General features: G+C 36.6%; 1 long non-coding RNA gene across 1 annotated transcript; it reads left to right on the forward strand.

The window, feature by feature from the left end:
- Positions 1 to 3,603: 3,603 nt before the first annotated feature.
- Positions 3,604 to 9,955, forward strand: LOC111926292 (uncharacterized). Its single transcript, XR_015284524.1, has 5 exons — positions 3,604 to 3,825; positions 4,541 to 4,638; positions 5,797 to 5,843; positions 7,820 to 7,945; positions 8,772 to 9,955. It is a non-coding gene; the product is annotated as an uncharacterized LOC111926292 (long non-coding RNA).
- Positions 9,956 to 15,222: the final 5,267 nt, after the last annotated feature.

The raw sequence follows: 15,222 nt of genomic DNA on the forward strand, positions 1-15,222 counted from the left end.
TTTTTTTTTTATTTTTTTAAAGTACAAGCATAAAGAAAATCTTTGCTTTTGCAGGGGACCCTTGGTTAGAAAAGCCTCACCTCTACGTTGTTGAGTGGCTAGGTTGAGAACTATGTGGAGTCTGTGTTTCATGCTGTTTTTTTCATATAGCAATTGATTTTAGATAGCACTGCAAACCAAGGAAGGGGCATGACTGCTGTTTGTGTGCCAGGGAAAGCAATGAAAATCTCTCTGTGAGATATACTGACAACTGAAACAAATATATTGCTTTGTAGCTACAGAACTATCCTGTGCTCCTCTCTCTAAACTAAATCTAGTTGTTAATAAAACAAATACCTTACTGGTTCAAACACGTCTTTGCATGCTTTTGTAGACCTTCTGAATGATTGGCAAATTTGCAACAGTGGTAATTCACCAGAGCCTTAAAATTAATTTTTGTAAATTTTTGTTCAAGTTTTTTGTTAAATGCAAAATTTATTTTTTTCCTTACCTAAAATTAAATAAAAAGACAATTTTAATTCATTTTTAATAGCTATTTTTATAGTTTATGGTTATTTAAATAATCTATATTTTTAAAAAATACATTTGCTGACTGGCTTTTCAAGGCTTCCCCTTTTCTGATAGATGGATTTTTTTACAAAATTCACTGACAGCTGCAGGCAAATATGTTAGCAGAAACTTTAATAAAGTCTTTGTTTTTTAAAGCTTCAAAACTAAACCTGGAGGCTTTAGTTTTCAATAATAGAACTAAGTACATTTTGATCAGTGGCTGTTTTAGTGCTATGCAGGTAAGATAATTGTGTCTGACCAGGTTGTCATTGTGATCGTGATAGTGAGCTGTCACACAGCTAATATGTTGGGTTACAATTATATGTTTAAAAAAATTAACTGTTCAAAGATTGTATCACAGTATCAGCTAATTGGACATTGGGCACCACGATTTTTTGAAAATACCCAGGGTCATGCTAGAGAAGTTTCTAAGTAATATGTAATAAGGGAATGTCTTTTCAGCATCCATGGGAGACTGAAGAGGATGATGCTCTTAGCATGTAGTTAAATATTAATAACAGGGAGAGGTTGGACTTATTTTTATTCTCTAAAACATTGTTAATAAGTCTCAGTCTGGCATTGAAAACATTAGGCACATTACTGTGTGCCTCACCTTTTTAACCTTGTTTGCATGTTTAAGTAAACATATTTTCAGGTTTTTTTGTGATTATTGACAAAAACAATATGTTAAGTCAGTGCTGGGCTTGGGAGAGGAGCACATTTTGCCTCAAATTCGTCTGTCGCAAACAGAGTAAATCATGATAGCCCCAACAATTTTATCTGTGTTTGAACTGCACATGGCTTGGTTGTCCATAATAAAAGACAAGAAAGTGGAGCTTAAAGTTATCCACACACACACAAAAAAAAAAAAAAAAGGAGAAACATTAAAAAAATAAACTGGATTAGGAAACAGATGAATATAACGACCTTCCTTACACTCAATCATATGCTGCCAGATAAGTGTTTGAGTCTGAAAAATTGCACTAATGAAGCTATTTGAAGGCTTTTGTGGACAACTGCTTACTCTTTGAAGATTAAATGAATGATGTTGATGTGATTAATCTTAGTACAGGGAGTGATGCAGCAGCCAGAAAATACCTTGGTGATTTTCATAATTAAACTGAATCAACATTTCAAAGAAATGCCAGTGTTATCACTTGTATATTAGAATTACATTCATTAGACAGAAGAAACAAATAATTTGAGCAAACAAGATTTTCCTTTTGGTGTACTGAGACTTCTGTCATGTCTCAGAGTATCTTACTATAAATCATCATTACTGTTTAATTTTATCCTTGCTTTTTCAGTTACTTTTTTCTGTTTATTTTTTCTTAACCATCCTAATGATTCACTGTTACTTGCTTCCTGATTACTTTACTATTAAATAGCCTTTCCTGGTTTTCCAGTTAAAATTGCCTGCTCACTGTAGGGTTTCAAATCATTGACACTGAAAAATAATGTGAGTAGTTGCTGTTTTATGTGGATATGGGACTCAGGCATCCCAATGAACTCTTGCTTTGCAAAGGCTCATCTGTAAAGGATAGGACAAGCCATAGTATACAGGAGTGACAACAGGCTATGTAAGAATAAGAGCACAAATGGTTGTTTATAATGATCTGTGGAAATAGCACTTTGGGTCAGATTCTGCATGACTACCTCATTTCCCAAGAAATATGCTACACATTTCAGTAGGTCTGCCCAAAGTAATATTCCTTAACAGCTGCTAAATTGGCAGAATCTGTATTCACATAATTGAGTCCTTAAGACCACCTTAAGTGGTCTTTAAGAATGCGTGTTTAAAATATTAGAATAATATATGCACACTATTTTGTAACATAAGGAACTCGGGGTATTTTATGTTTCCCAACAAACATTCACAGACACGTAGGTGGACACACATATGCACACATATACTCAAAGGCAGTAAACTTGCCGACCTGCTTAAACAGTTTTGGTATAAGCAATGAAAAAACAGTCAGCTGATTCTTTATTGCAAATCCAAGTGAGGGTATAGGGTTAATGATTTCTGCATCAATACAAATTCACTGTGTTACTCTTCTTATCACCACTTCAGATTACTGGAAAGGTTGTTCTGTGACTTTTGGTAACCTTGATATTTACAGTGTACTTCTAGTTGTTGCACAATCTTTCTTTTCACAGTTGCTCAATAGATATAAAACCCTCAAACTTCTTTAGTACAGTGGATAAAAACCTAGCTTTTCATCTGGAGTATGCCAGTTTTAGTTCATTCCTTAATCTGAAGTAGAATGAGCTTGATGGTTTCCACCCCATCTCTAATGGGCAATTATCATCACAACCATCAAGTGGTAGTTTTCTTCCATACTCATATTAAAAGCTGTACATGGACATGGAATTCCAAGGAAAAGATTTTTGTGCTACTGTTGAGATATGATATAAAAAATGCTTCCTCTCCCCATCTGACCTCAGTCCCTTCACCTAGCCATGTCTTTCTGCATAGCATACTCCATTTACCTGAGCTCAATCTTCCCATCCCTTCTTCATACAAGAAACACTGTACTTTCTATCTTCCCACACATCATTTTGTCTATATCTTTTCCCATTCTTCTGTGGTGTGCCCGTTAGGTTTGGCACTACTTGGCACTATGCTTTGTGTGTGGCTTAGTAGGTATTCCTTACTCTCAAAATAAATGTGATTACCACCAGTACCAAGGCACCTGCAGGGGGCAGAGGCCAAGGTACCTGCTGTAATTAATGGTCTGAAAGTGAATCTGATGAAATTCATGTGCTGGCTGATTTCATATGCACATCTGTTATGATGGGTGGCATCCCTGTATTTATCAGTCATCACAGAGTGAACCTTGTGACCAAAGAAAATGGTCAATGAGCTGTATGTTCATCTCACCTACTTTTAACCATAAAAGAGACAAATTGCCTAGTCTAAGCTAACAGTTAGGTTTCTGATACTGCTCATGAATAGAGAGGTAGACTTTTCTGAATGGAGATTTATTTCACCTGAGAACAGCTGACTGTGACAGCTGAGCTGAATAGCTCTCTGGAGGTGCCTATCCTTTCGATGGCGCTAGTACAGATGTAAAGCCTCAGCAATTAACCAGCCTTGGGGAGCTGTACCTCCTCAACTCAGTCTTTGTGGCCCAGGTCTGCATGAATTTTAGGTAGCTCTGAAAAAGAGCATGGGAAAATAGGGAGTATGTTCAGTCAGGAATTTATTTTGGCTGCAGTTGTGAGAACATGCAAATGACTCCAAAGTCATTCATGTGGAAGGAGCAACAGCAGGTTGGTTGGTTGGGCTAGAAACTTTTCTTGCCTTCTCAGAGATCCAACTTGATTTCTTTGCCTTAAGATGAGAGGAGAGCAGGATAAAAAGAGGAAGTATCCCCTTCTCCTAGGGTCAATAGCAAAATGTATTTTGTATGACTGTATATTTAGATGTTTTTTAATTTCTGTTACTTGCTTCTGCTCTTAAAAATTAATGTAGTGAGCATCCCTCGTGATATCTCAGATGTTTTAAATACCATCTGCCTTTTTCTCCTCTCTCCCTTCCCATTCCTGAACTTGATCTAGGGCTGCATGATCCCAGCAGAAGGCCTGTTAAGATCAGTGGCTGAACATAGTGTAGTGCATGTGCTGCCAATGTGAGGGCACTGGTCCTGGTCAGGTCAGGATGGTGCTGCACCATTGGGCCTGAGAGCTTGAGGTGATTATCTGGCAAAGGTACAGACAGGAAAGGAAAAGTAGCTGAGATAGTCAGCTGTGATAAGCAGCTCCTGCACAGAGGTGGCAAGGAAGCAACTACAGAGAGTGGGTGTAAGAGCAGTATTAATCTTCTGTTATACCATGCTAGCTACATGGATATCATCAATTCCTTTTGTGTAGTTACAGTAATACTGATTTCTTCCTTTGGGACAGACCAATTAATTAGGGTGAGATTCCCTTCAGCTGGCTTTAGACATTCAAAAAATAGGCATTGAACCTGAACTGTTTGTTCAAGGTCTCTTTGGAATCAATGTAAAGATATAACACCTCATGGGAATTCAGTCCACCTCTGAACAAGTATCTCATGCAGGATAGATGAATCACTCCTTGGAGGTACCTATTTCTCTTCATTTTTAAAGGGTTACAGCTAGGGAGACTCAATCCTTTTCCTCCTATAAAATATTTATGTGATTTCAATAGTCATCTGACCATAAAAAAGGCAGGCAGGAGCACACTGTACAACACAGATGTGTTTTATGCATACACCAATATACATATTTGTGCATTCGTATGGCTACAGGAGCCATGAGTAGTACAGGGTCTTCATTTAGGGAAGCAACGCTATGGAGCAGCTCCAGTGAAAAAAATGTAAAGGCAAAATCTGCCTCTTCTGTTGGAGATTTCCAGTTTATTAACCCTGTTGGAAGCTGGGAAGACTACTTTTTCAGACTTTTGAGAAACAGTTTGGAGAGGGTGGTAGTTAAAGGTGAGCCTTTATTAACCCCTGACAGACTGCTGTTGTAAACAGGAGTTATAATGACTATTGGTTGAACCAAACTGTAAAAAATATTTAGGAAGTATGGATAGAAAGAGTTTTAACAATGAAAGCAATGAAAATATCTTCAGAAATAAACACTTGGAAAAGGAGTTCAAGTTTAAAAATTGTTCCTACCCATTGTACATAAACACCACACTCATAAAAACAAGGACAAGGGCAATAAGGAGTACCTTTTATTTTGCTTTCCCTGTATAATGAACAATTGTATTAAACAAGAAAGATACAGCATATAAACCTTAATATTGAGCTAGTTATTCTTGAGGTTCCTTTATATATCACTCTAATAAATAATATACATTTTTATTTCCACTTGTTTTTAAAGGTGTGAACAAATAATGTACCTAAAAAGATATTGTTTTATAACTGGTTTGTGATAGAATATTTATAGTAGTTGTTTCTCCATAATAATGTTGTATATTTAACACAAAGATGGAAAAAGTACAACATTGTTGGCTTAAGACAAAACTATGTGTTTTTATGGTTTACATTTCAGTATTAATAATTAATGCGTATACAGATGATTTTGTTCCCCCTTTAAAGGAGCTTTATATGATAGCTACGTATGAAAATTACTAAAGCGTTTTTAGTAGTTTAGTTTTTAGGTGTTTAACTGTAAAATGGTTTGATGTTGATGAAATAGAGATGGCTTCATTTTTCATAAGAATGGTCTTTAGTCACATTAAATGGTACGACTAAAATTTTTTCTATTGCAGACCTTCAAGTGCCTTTCATAAGTGATGTGGAAGTTTCAGACAGACAAGTGAGATGTGATTCTGTTCATTGGATCAGGATACTCAAAGATCTTGGTTATGTTTCTTGCTGAGGTGCCAAGTGCCACTGGAGAGGTGGTAGGGTAACCAAGATATCTACATTGTGTTTTGAACTGACAGTTACAAACCAGGACCTATATACTTAGCACGGCCAGGAGAAATAGCTAATACTGTCTGGAATGGTGCTAGATGCTATATTTAGGAAAAGGAATCCCTCACTGACCTAAGGAGACATTGATTTTATGGAGAGATGGCTTGCACCCTTGAAGTTGCCTTTGTCAATGATAAAGGGAATGTAGAGTGACACGTCCAGTCATGGGCATTTAAGATGTAAAAATAAAGTTAGGTGAGCTGAATTTTACTTTTGCGATCTAAGTCCAAAACCTACTGCTCTAATCTTCTGTTCAGACTCCCAGTTCATCCTGGGAGGCCCATAAAATATTTAAGTTTCTAATTTCTATTCTTCCCCTGAATTACATAGAAAAGCTGGGTAACCAAGTTAGCATTTAGGACCATAAATTGTTAGATCGCTAGCTTCAAAGTGTATTGGTGTCATACCATGGAAACAAGGAGCCTTCATGCCTTACAGTTGTTAAATACGTCTGTGAAAACACAACCGGAATTGATCCTGTTTTCTCTAAGAAAATCTTATCATTAGGATAATTTTTTTAAGAATTGGGTTCAAGACTTGTTTCAGCTTCAGATTACTCGATGTTTGATTCAGATGACCGTGAATAAGCCCCTAGTGCTATTCCAAACACCCCAGGTTTATCTGTCTGCAGAGCTGGTGGACATAACACGGGAGCTAAGTAGACCTGGGTTGTCAACTAAAGGGCAGCTGGAGTTCTACTCTGCACACATTTACAACTTTAAATACCTAGGTATAGGCAACTGGATGAATCTCTGCACGTAAGTGTATAAACTTCAGAGGGAGGCAGTGGTATAGTCAAATTCTGTGGCTGACGTTCCATAACTGCTCTCTTTACATTAGTGTGCTCCCAGTAGGCAAACTCTTTGGTGCCTAGTTCACTCCACTAATCAATAAGGAAGCCTAAGCACCCACCCAATTTAGGCAGTCTGTGACTACCTAATTAATGTTCTTAATTTTCCTATCTCCTAAAAGGGAATTAGGAGATGATATAACTCTTTTGAGACTGTGCCCAAGCAGCCAGCACTTCATTATTGAAATTATCCAAGAGTCAAAAACCTGCTTCTGGACAATCTGCTAACTGCCTAAATCCTGGTCCACCAGATATGTAACACATGCCTATACAATCTTTGGATTTAGTTATTTTATCCAACACCTTCATTGTATATGTAGCTCTGTAAGAATAGGTTTAACTCCTGATGTACCTTGCCAAGTTCTGTGGCCCTGTAAATGGATAGGGGATGCCAAGCCCTTCAGGATTTGTTGCATAAAAGTAGAATAGAGCATATGCTTTAAGTTTAGTGTGAACTTGTTTTCATTTAAAGGTAGAAAATTCTGATCCAATTCATACTGTTTTGTCAAGGATTTGAAACTGCATCTCTCACCAAAATGTTCTAAGCATCAGGCTAGTAGATTTTCTGGGGTTGGCTGCTCACAGCCTCTCCTTGCAAGATGTGATGTTCCACTTCACAGAGAGTGATTAAATATTCATTAAGCTAGTGAAAGAACAAGCTTCTCAGAAGACAGAAAGAGTCTGGTACTTAAGGCAGTCACCTGGGAAAAAGGGAGATCTGGATTCCAGTCACTGCTGTAATGATTACTTAGTATTAAATACATACACTCGTTCACGAACTGGAACCCAGCTTCTTTTTTTTCTTGTGGGGTGGGGGTTGGCTATCAAGTACTTCATGCTTTCTGTCTGTTCCAGTGATTACTTAATTATCCAGGAAAGCTGTGGTTGGGAAGAGCAAGCACTTCTTTAAGAGGTGGGAGATTGTAGTTCTATGTGGCAAGGAAAACTAAATGTCTGTTTTTCAGGTCCTTTTAATATCCAAAAGATAGAAGAGGGACAGAACACCCTTTCATTAGGGGGTAAATGCTGTAATTCAGGACTTCAGAATCATGGAATTCCAAGTGGAAGGCAGCATCTCCTCTAATTCAAAAGTAAGTTGCAGCACAGGGAGAAGGTTTAAGGGATATGCTAAATATTGACATTCCCTTAAGTGCTTCCTTGCCTAGAATACCTTTGTGGATTCCATCTTTTCAGTACAATCTGTAAGGAAACAGACTTCTAACTTAGGACTATAGATTTTGTTGCAAAATTATGTCTGCACTATGATATTTAACTAAAATCCCTTGCAGATCTACCCTTTAAGGTAAAATTCTCAAAGACATTTTGCTTTGCTGAAGTCAGTGTCAATTTTACCACGGACTTAAGAAGGGGCAGATCTGTACCAGCAGACATATCTTTTATGCCTCATTTTCCCCGTGCAATTTCAAAGGAAAAAGAGTATATACCCTGTTAAACACGAGTTTCCATTATAATTTAATTCTTGATACAAAGATAATGGATTTATTTCTTTGATTTTTTTAACATATGTGTTTCTATGCTGACAAATATAAAGTTATGTATATTGTTGTGAATAATTTGAACTTCTACTATGCCTGACAGAGATGTGTCTCTCATTTATCAACAAATGACCTAGGAAGTTTCAGGGGTAAATCTGAGCATCAAATTATGTCTATGAACTTACTAATTCAAGACCTGAATTACAAATATCTGCCCAAGAAAACACCTATTGGACACTTAAAAAATTCTGGCATTAGGCAGTAGAGAGAAAGAAAAGAAAAATAAATATTGACTTCCTTGTAGAACACATTGAAAAATAATTTTAAAAAAACAACCAGACAAATCTTTTCCATGTCACAATATAAACCAGATGTAAATTTTCACCTGTAAAGATAAACAACTGTTTTTTTTGTGCCTCAGAAAGAAGATGGAAGAAGTGATTCAGAAAAAACAGGAGACTTGATTGATTTTTGCATGAAGATATAACAAAGTAGACCTTAAATAACACTTTCTCATGTTTTGTATTTTCTCCTTTCTCTCTGTCTCCCCTTCCTGCCTACCATTAATCCTTTACTGTTTCCTTTTCTCTTTGATTTTTTTCCCCTCTTTCACTTCTGCTCTTTTACTTTCTTCCTGCACTCTTATCCCTCTATTCAACCATGGGCATTCAACTCACTTGCCCAGCATAATCCTTAAAATCCTCCTTAAATGGAAGATTTGGCTGCAAACTCATTCATAGCTACATTTTTCTTTCCCAATAGAACAAAATATTTATCCAGAAAGGCATGATAGGAAAGCTAGGATCCTCTGTTTCTGAAAATAGAGTCTTTGAACTTTTCAGCCAGAGGAAGTTTTCTGTTGGCTATCACTTATAAAAAACTGTTGGCTTTGTTCATTTTTGTTCTTATTCGCTAAAGTTCAACAAGCTAAAAGAAATATCTGGGCCTTGATCCTTTCTATTGAAAGCACAAAGGAGAAAGAGGGGACTAGAAAGGAAAACTATTGGGTTACACTAAGCTAGTGTGTGCTCTTCCAGACTGAAAGAGCAAGATTAAGGATGAGATGTGGATAGGATGAGGCAAGAGATACGGAAATTCTCCCTAAAGGCTCTGTACTTGTCTGCTTGCTGTTAATAACCTTTTTAGCTTCAACATGCCAGAAGCTCTCTGCACTACCTGCCTTTCTAAAAGGATAGAAGACACTTTAAATAATTCCAAATTGAGTCATGTTAAGAAAAAAGAAGTAAAAAAATGAGAAGCCAGCAAGCAAGTGGGTTCCTTGGTGTGGCTCAGAAGTGCTGGAGCAGGTGACTCACCCCTGGGGGGGCAGCCAGTACTGTGTTGGCCAGTGTTCCACTCCTGCCCTGGCATCTGAGATTCATGTTCCAATTAGCCCTTAAACTGGGAAGTACTCAGGGATGCTGCTAGGTCACTTTTTAATTAAAATCCAAAGATTCTAGGAACACATTGGGAAATTCATAAAATAATTTTACTTGTAACTGTTTTACTATTGTCCCTATTCCTCTTCACTAAACCTCTCTCTTCTAACTAAGGAATCAGAGACAAGTCTCTCACCTTGCAAATAAAAGCCTGGTTCCCAACAAATGATATGCTGATGGTCATTTTAAAGGAGTCACTCTAAATTAATTTATTAATGTCAGACCATTCCTGTGTGTGCGCAGCCAATGCAATTGTACAGAAGAAAAACCCATCAGGAACTTTAAAGTGCCAAAGATACCACTTCTGTTTCTATGTTTCTGTTTCTGGCACTGAGTCCAGCATCAAAATGAATGCTACTGCTCATCTGCAGCGTCACTAGGACAGGCAGTCAGTAAAGTCTGTCTAAAGTTTGTCTGCTCGAGTGTGAGCAGGCTGGGTAAGGTGTCCTGCTCTGGCATGCACGGTGGCCAAAGAAAAATAATGAGACACTTATTTAGGGGTTCAAGAGAGACTTCATGCTGTTTTCTGTGATGTCAGTGGCAATCAGTAGGAAAGGGGCAACAAGGGGCAATTATTTATCTGATTGCTTTCTCTTAGAAATGTATCAGATCTTCAATCAGCAACAAAATTGGGTGTTTAAAGCTCTTCACAAAGAAGAAAAGCAAGTATTCCACAGCCTTCTCAGTCTGTGTGTAAGAATTTATAGATATGCATGCTCTAATTGTGCCCTTTGGACCAACTTCAGGAGGAAAGGTGTGAGCACACACACCGACTATGCACCTACAGAGGGGAAGGTCTTCTCAGGGTGAGACCACAGGCTTGTGTACACATAGAACCTGGCTGTTACACACCTGGGTGAGTAGTTTAAGACCAGAATTATTGTATAACCTGGTTAAGTGTTTTAACCACGAGACTAGTGTGTAATAGTTGGGAATCACAGTGATGTCATACTCAGCAGAGCCCAAACAATTAAAGGTCAGACTGAAGAAGTCTAGGAAATCAGGTTCTTCTGGGAACTTCTCTCTCCTACTAGGATTCTGAAATGCTGATAGACAGAAAGATGCATCCTAAAAAGCCATCCCAGCTACAAAAAAACCCCAAACAAAACAAAAAATCCAACCAACCCCCCCATAAAAACCAACCAAAAAAACCCCAAAACAAAACCAAAAAACCCAATAAAGCAGGTGACTTAATACACCTAGCAGTGTTATACTGCTCTAATGCTATACTATCTTATAAGAATTTAAGAAACTCACACACTGTTAATTCTAAAAAAAAACTAAATTTAAACAATTGAAATCCAGAAAAATCTGAAAACTGAAGCCAATCTTGAAACTGCATGACATTTCTTTTTCTTCTGGTAATTTTCTTAATAGCACTTAAGGCATTAGTCACTATAGCCTAGTCAGAGCTCCTGATACTCTGGCGACACTCCTGAAATACTGAAAAATTCCAAACAGTTTTTATGGTGGGAAAAAAGGGAGGAGGTATAGGTAACTGTAGTTTTACAGGCCATTTCTAATAAAATGAAGATTACAAGTTATGCCTGCCTCTTCTAGATACCTTTAAAGTCACTGGTTTTGAGAAAAGATTTGTTGAAATGCCGTCACCATCCCTTCAGAATCCTTTCAGAATTCACCCTGCCGAGTACTAATCAAAATTAATGAAAAACATCAGCGAAATTAACAGCAAATTACTTAGTTTCTAAGATGTGAAAAGAATTGCAGCCTACACTAATGAGGCTCTTAGTTTTGAGAATGAAAGCCAAACTCCATAGTTCATTGTCACAGAAAAAATGAAACTATAAATGATATAAAAGCAGCCAGGCTGAAGAATTTGGGAAATATTAATTTGTGAACTGACCAGTTTGGCATAATAGACTGTCTTTATTTTATTTTTGATTGAAAAGAAGGAAAAAAAAATTCAAGGTAGAATAAAAAGAGACGCGTTTTCAAAATACAGTATTTGTGTGCACACATAGATGGTTATTTACATTGACCATTGAGATACAGTGAGAAGAAATGGACAAGAGGGAAAAATTAGTGACTGCTGTTGTTTTTCACAGTCTCAAGAAATTATAAATCTGCTGATGTTCATCTTAAGGACTTTCTTTTTCTTTATACTTTTCCTGACCTAAATGTGTTTTCACTGGACTTTGAGATTCAGCACATCTGTCTGCTACCTTTTTTTTTTTTTTTTTTTTTTTTTATTGTGTGCTAGGAGCCTCCAGAGCCCTCTCTCTGTTTTCCCTTTGTTATCAAACACAACAAGACCATGTGCAAGTTTAGTTCTGTTGCAGATAATCTCACTGTCAGCAGCAGCTTTCCTTAGCTCTCACTACCACCATCCTCCTGGCACAGCTGCTACCGAGTCCACATCCACTGGATTCCATGTCAGAGAGACTCTCGTTCTGACATGGATGTGTCCATGGGATGTGTTTAAAGAAACCAGAGTGTAAAACTACCTTTTAATTACAAGTTCTTGAGTCAAAGACACTGCACTGCTTTCATTTCTTCTAGCGGGTTTATAGCTATAAGAAAATTCCTAGCAGTTTATACCAAGAACGGAGGAACATAACAGACAAAATGTATTCATTTTATGGAGGTTGGGTCAAAGGCAGCTCATTCCTGTTAAAATATTTTGGAAGTGATGGTGACCAAAGGAAATGGAAACATTTATATGTTTGCCAAGTTAGGATGGGATTAGCATTGCAGGCTTCAATCAGAGGTAATTGCCTCCTTTTATAAGCAACAGGCAACAACAAAAACATGCTTCTGGGGAGTGATACCTCTCTTCTGAAAGTAGATATCCAAATACATCATGTGAATTGAGATCCACAACTGTCTGGCACTCCTCATTGCCCAAGTATCTAGACAAATAATTTTTATGTAAATGTCAACATATAAGACATCTCAGGCTGGCCAAGAGAAACCTCACACATATTGTATTTTTTCAGGTACATATTCAGGAATATCACTTAAAATGCACATCTGAAATACATGCAGGTATTTCACTTTTATCAACTGAAACTTCTAGTGCAAAATTCAGATATCCAGCTTTGCTAACCTCACACATCCAATGCTGAGATCCTCTAGAATAAATTACTTTCTGAAGGAGATGTTGGAGTGATCCAAAATGATGCCAGGGAGTTACTTGTCCAGTGTCACAGATAGTCGGAGGCACTCTGACCTATTCTGTTGCTACAGGGTTGAATGGTGCTTTAGTTATATAACACTATGGGACCCATCTATTTATTTGTTTGTTTGGTGTGGAAAAAAAAAAAGGAAACTATACAAAACCTTTAAAATTAACACAGTTGTATTAAGGCAGTAAATAAATACTTTTGGAAGAAACAGTTTTAGGAGGAACGTATTTCTAATGGTCTTTCAGACTTTAGTCTAAATGGTCTTTTAATCTTTTAGATTTAGTGTATTATTTTTATGGTTACATTGAGATTACTTTTAATTTACTCTGTACCTTTTTTCACACAGAAATAGAAAACATTTCTTTCAAGAAAATACTCAGATCAGGAGGGAAAAGAGCACAAACTATTCTGTTTATTTCCTTTGCTTTCACACATATCATAGCTTGAAAAATGTTGAAGTGATGGTGTATCTCTGATTGCAATTACCTCCATGTTTTGGGGAATGCAATTATTTTGAAGGAACCTATCTTTTCTTGCTCATTGCATTGTTCTCTTGATTTTCTTTGTCACCCTCTCTTTTTTTTTCTCCCCATTGTCTTCTGACTAACTGGAAATTGATTTTTTTTCTAAGTAGGATAGTTATTTCTGTGCTCTTTAGGTAAGTGTTTAATTTGATACTTGATTTAAAAAAAAAAAATTCTCCTGTTGTTGGTTTGTCTTTACTATGTATTGCTTTAATGATTCTTGGTAGGCTTCCTATGCATTGATTAATACAAATAAATAATATGTTAGTATTTTTGGTAAGAAGGAATACACATACATATATTTCCTGTATATAAGTAATCTGACTCTTCTGCTCTCTTTCTAAATACAGTTACATCACGAAATTGATTTTGCTCCTTTCCAATGCAGAGCTACAGTGAACAAAAAAACCCAAATTCTACAATTAATGGGAATCCTAATTACTTCTTACAGGTCAGAAACTTTTGGAAGGAAAAATTTTATTTTTTTTTGGTCTGTACAACATGAGTATTATGTATCATAAATCTAATATCTGATCTTGCCATATGTAATTCGAACAAATAATTGTTTGTGAAAATCTGAAAAAAAAAAAAGTTCAAACCCATTATTTGTAGGGAAACCTGATGAAATATTTTCTCATTTCACTTGTGAAGAACTCTGTCTTGCTACTCAGAATAAAAGAGATATCTAAAGTAAAGAGCAGCAAGACACAATATCTCATCAACTGAAATGAAAATCTCATTTATCTAATCACACATTCCTATTATATTTGCATTATACAAAGTGCATCAGTTCATCTCATCTAATACTAGGGGAAGGCAGATAAAAAAGTTGATGAAAGAAAAAAATTATTCACTTAATTCCCTTGCCAGAGAAGTTTTTGAGAAGCCATCATATGCTGTGAGAATAACCAGAGTGCAAAGCCAGCTCTAGCAGAGGTGGAAGTGGATATCTCCATGATGGTTTATCTCCTGAGGACACTACAGAAGCTGCTGCCTCATCCAGAATAAATTTTCTGGAAGACTGCATGTTAGATCATAATTATGACCAAAATACTTTCTCAGCTGGATGGTAGGTAGTTACCTTTGCAGACCCTTGTATCAGGATGCAATACTTCTTTTGCAGGTATTTATATCATTATTGACAATTCAGATGAATTTGTGACTTATGTGTTGGGGTACCTGCTGTATCCAAAATAACTAGCAATGTCTGTGAATACAAGAAACACCGTCCTTTTCTGCTGCTTTCACTTAGGGTTCTCTAAGTATGCAGGAGCACTTGGTGGTGCTGGCTTGACCTGCCAAGATACTTCTTTCCTTTAATTAAAATATCTGCTTTAGCATATAATCTGTCAAATAACTACATTAGTCAGGGTGTTAGAGAAAGGTGTGGAAACAAGAAAGTAAGAAAATAGAGACAAATATTCACTAGAAAATCACAGCTGATGAATGTTTGGAATCAGACTCCAGGAATTCACACTAAAAATACAACTGTTATCTGTAGTACTAAAGAAAAATCAATCAGCAGAGCTGGTTGCAAAATGAAGTTTCTATTTCACAGGAATTTTTCGCATCTCAAAATGCACTCATCTTTAAAATGTGTGAAATGCTGAAATCTCAAGTTATTTCCTGCCATAGAAAGCCTGCAACATTTTTTATTCAGTAACTTCAAATAATCTTATTACAAATAATTACTTTGATAAAGCCAAAATGTTTTATTTATGAAAAGCATAATATTATCATCTGAAATGGGTATAACAATGTTC

The sequence above is a fragment of the Cyanistes caeruleus genome, chromosome 3 (genome assembly GCF_971803275.1).
Source record: "Cyanistes caeruleus chromosome 3, bCyaCae1.hap1.1, whole genome shotgun sequence".
NCBI classification, from domain to species: Eukaryota; Metazoa; Chordata; class Aves; order Passeriformes; family Paridae; genus Cyanistes; species Cyanistes caeruleus.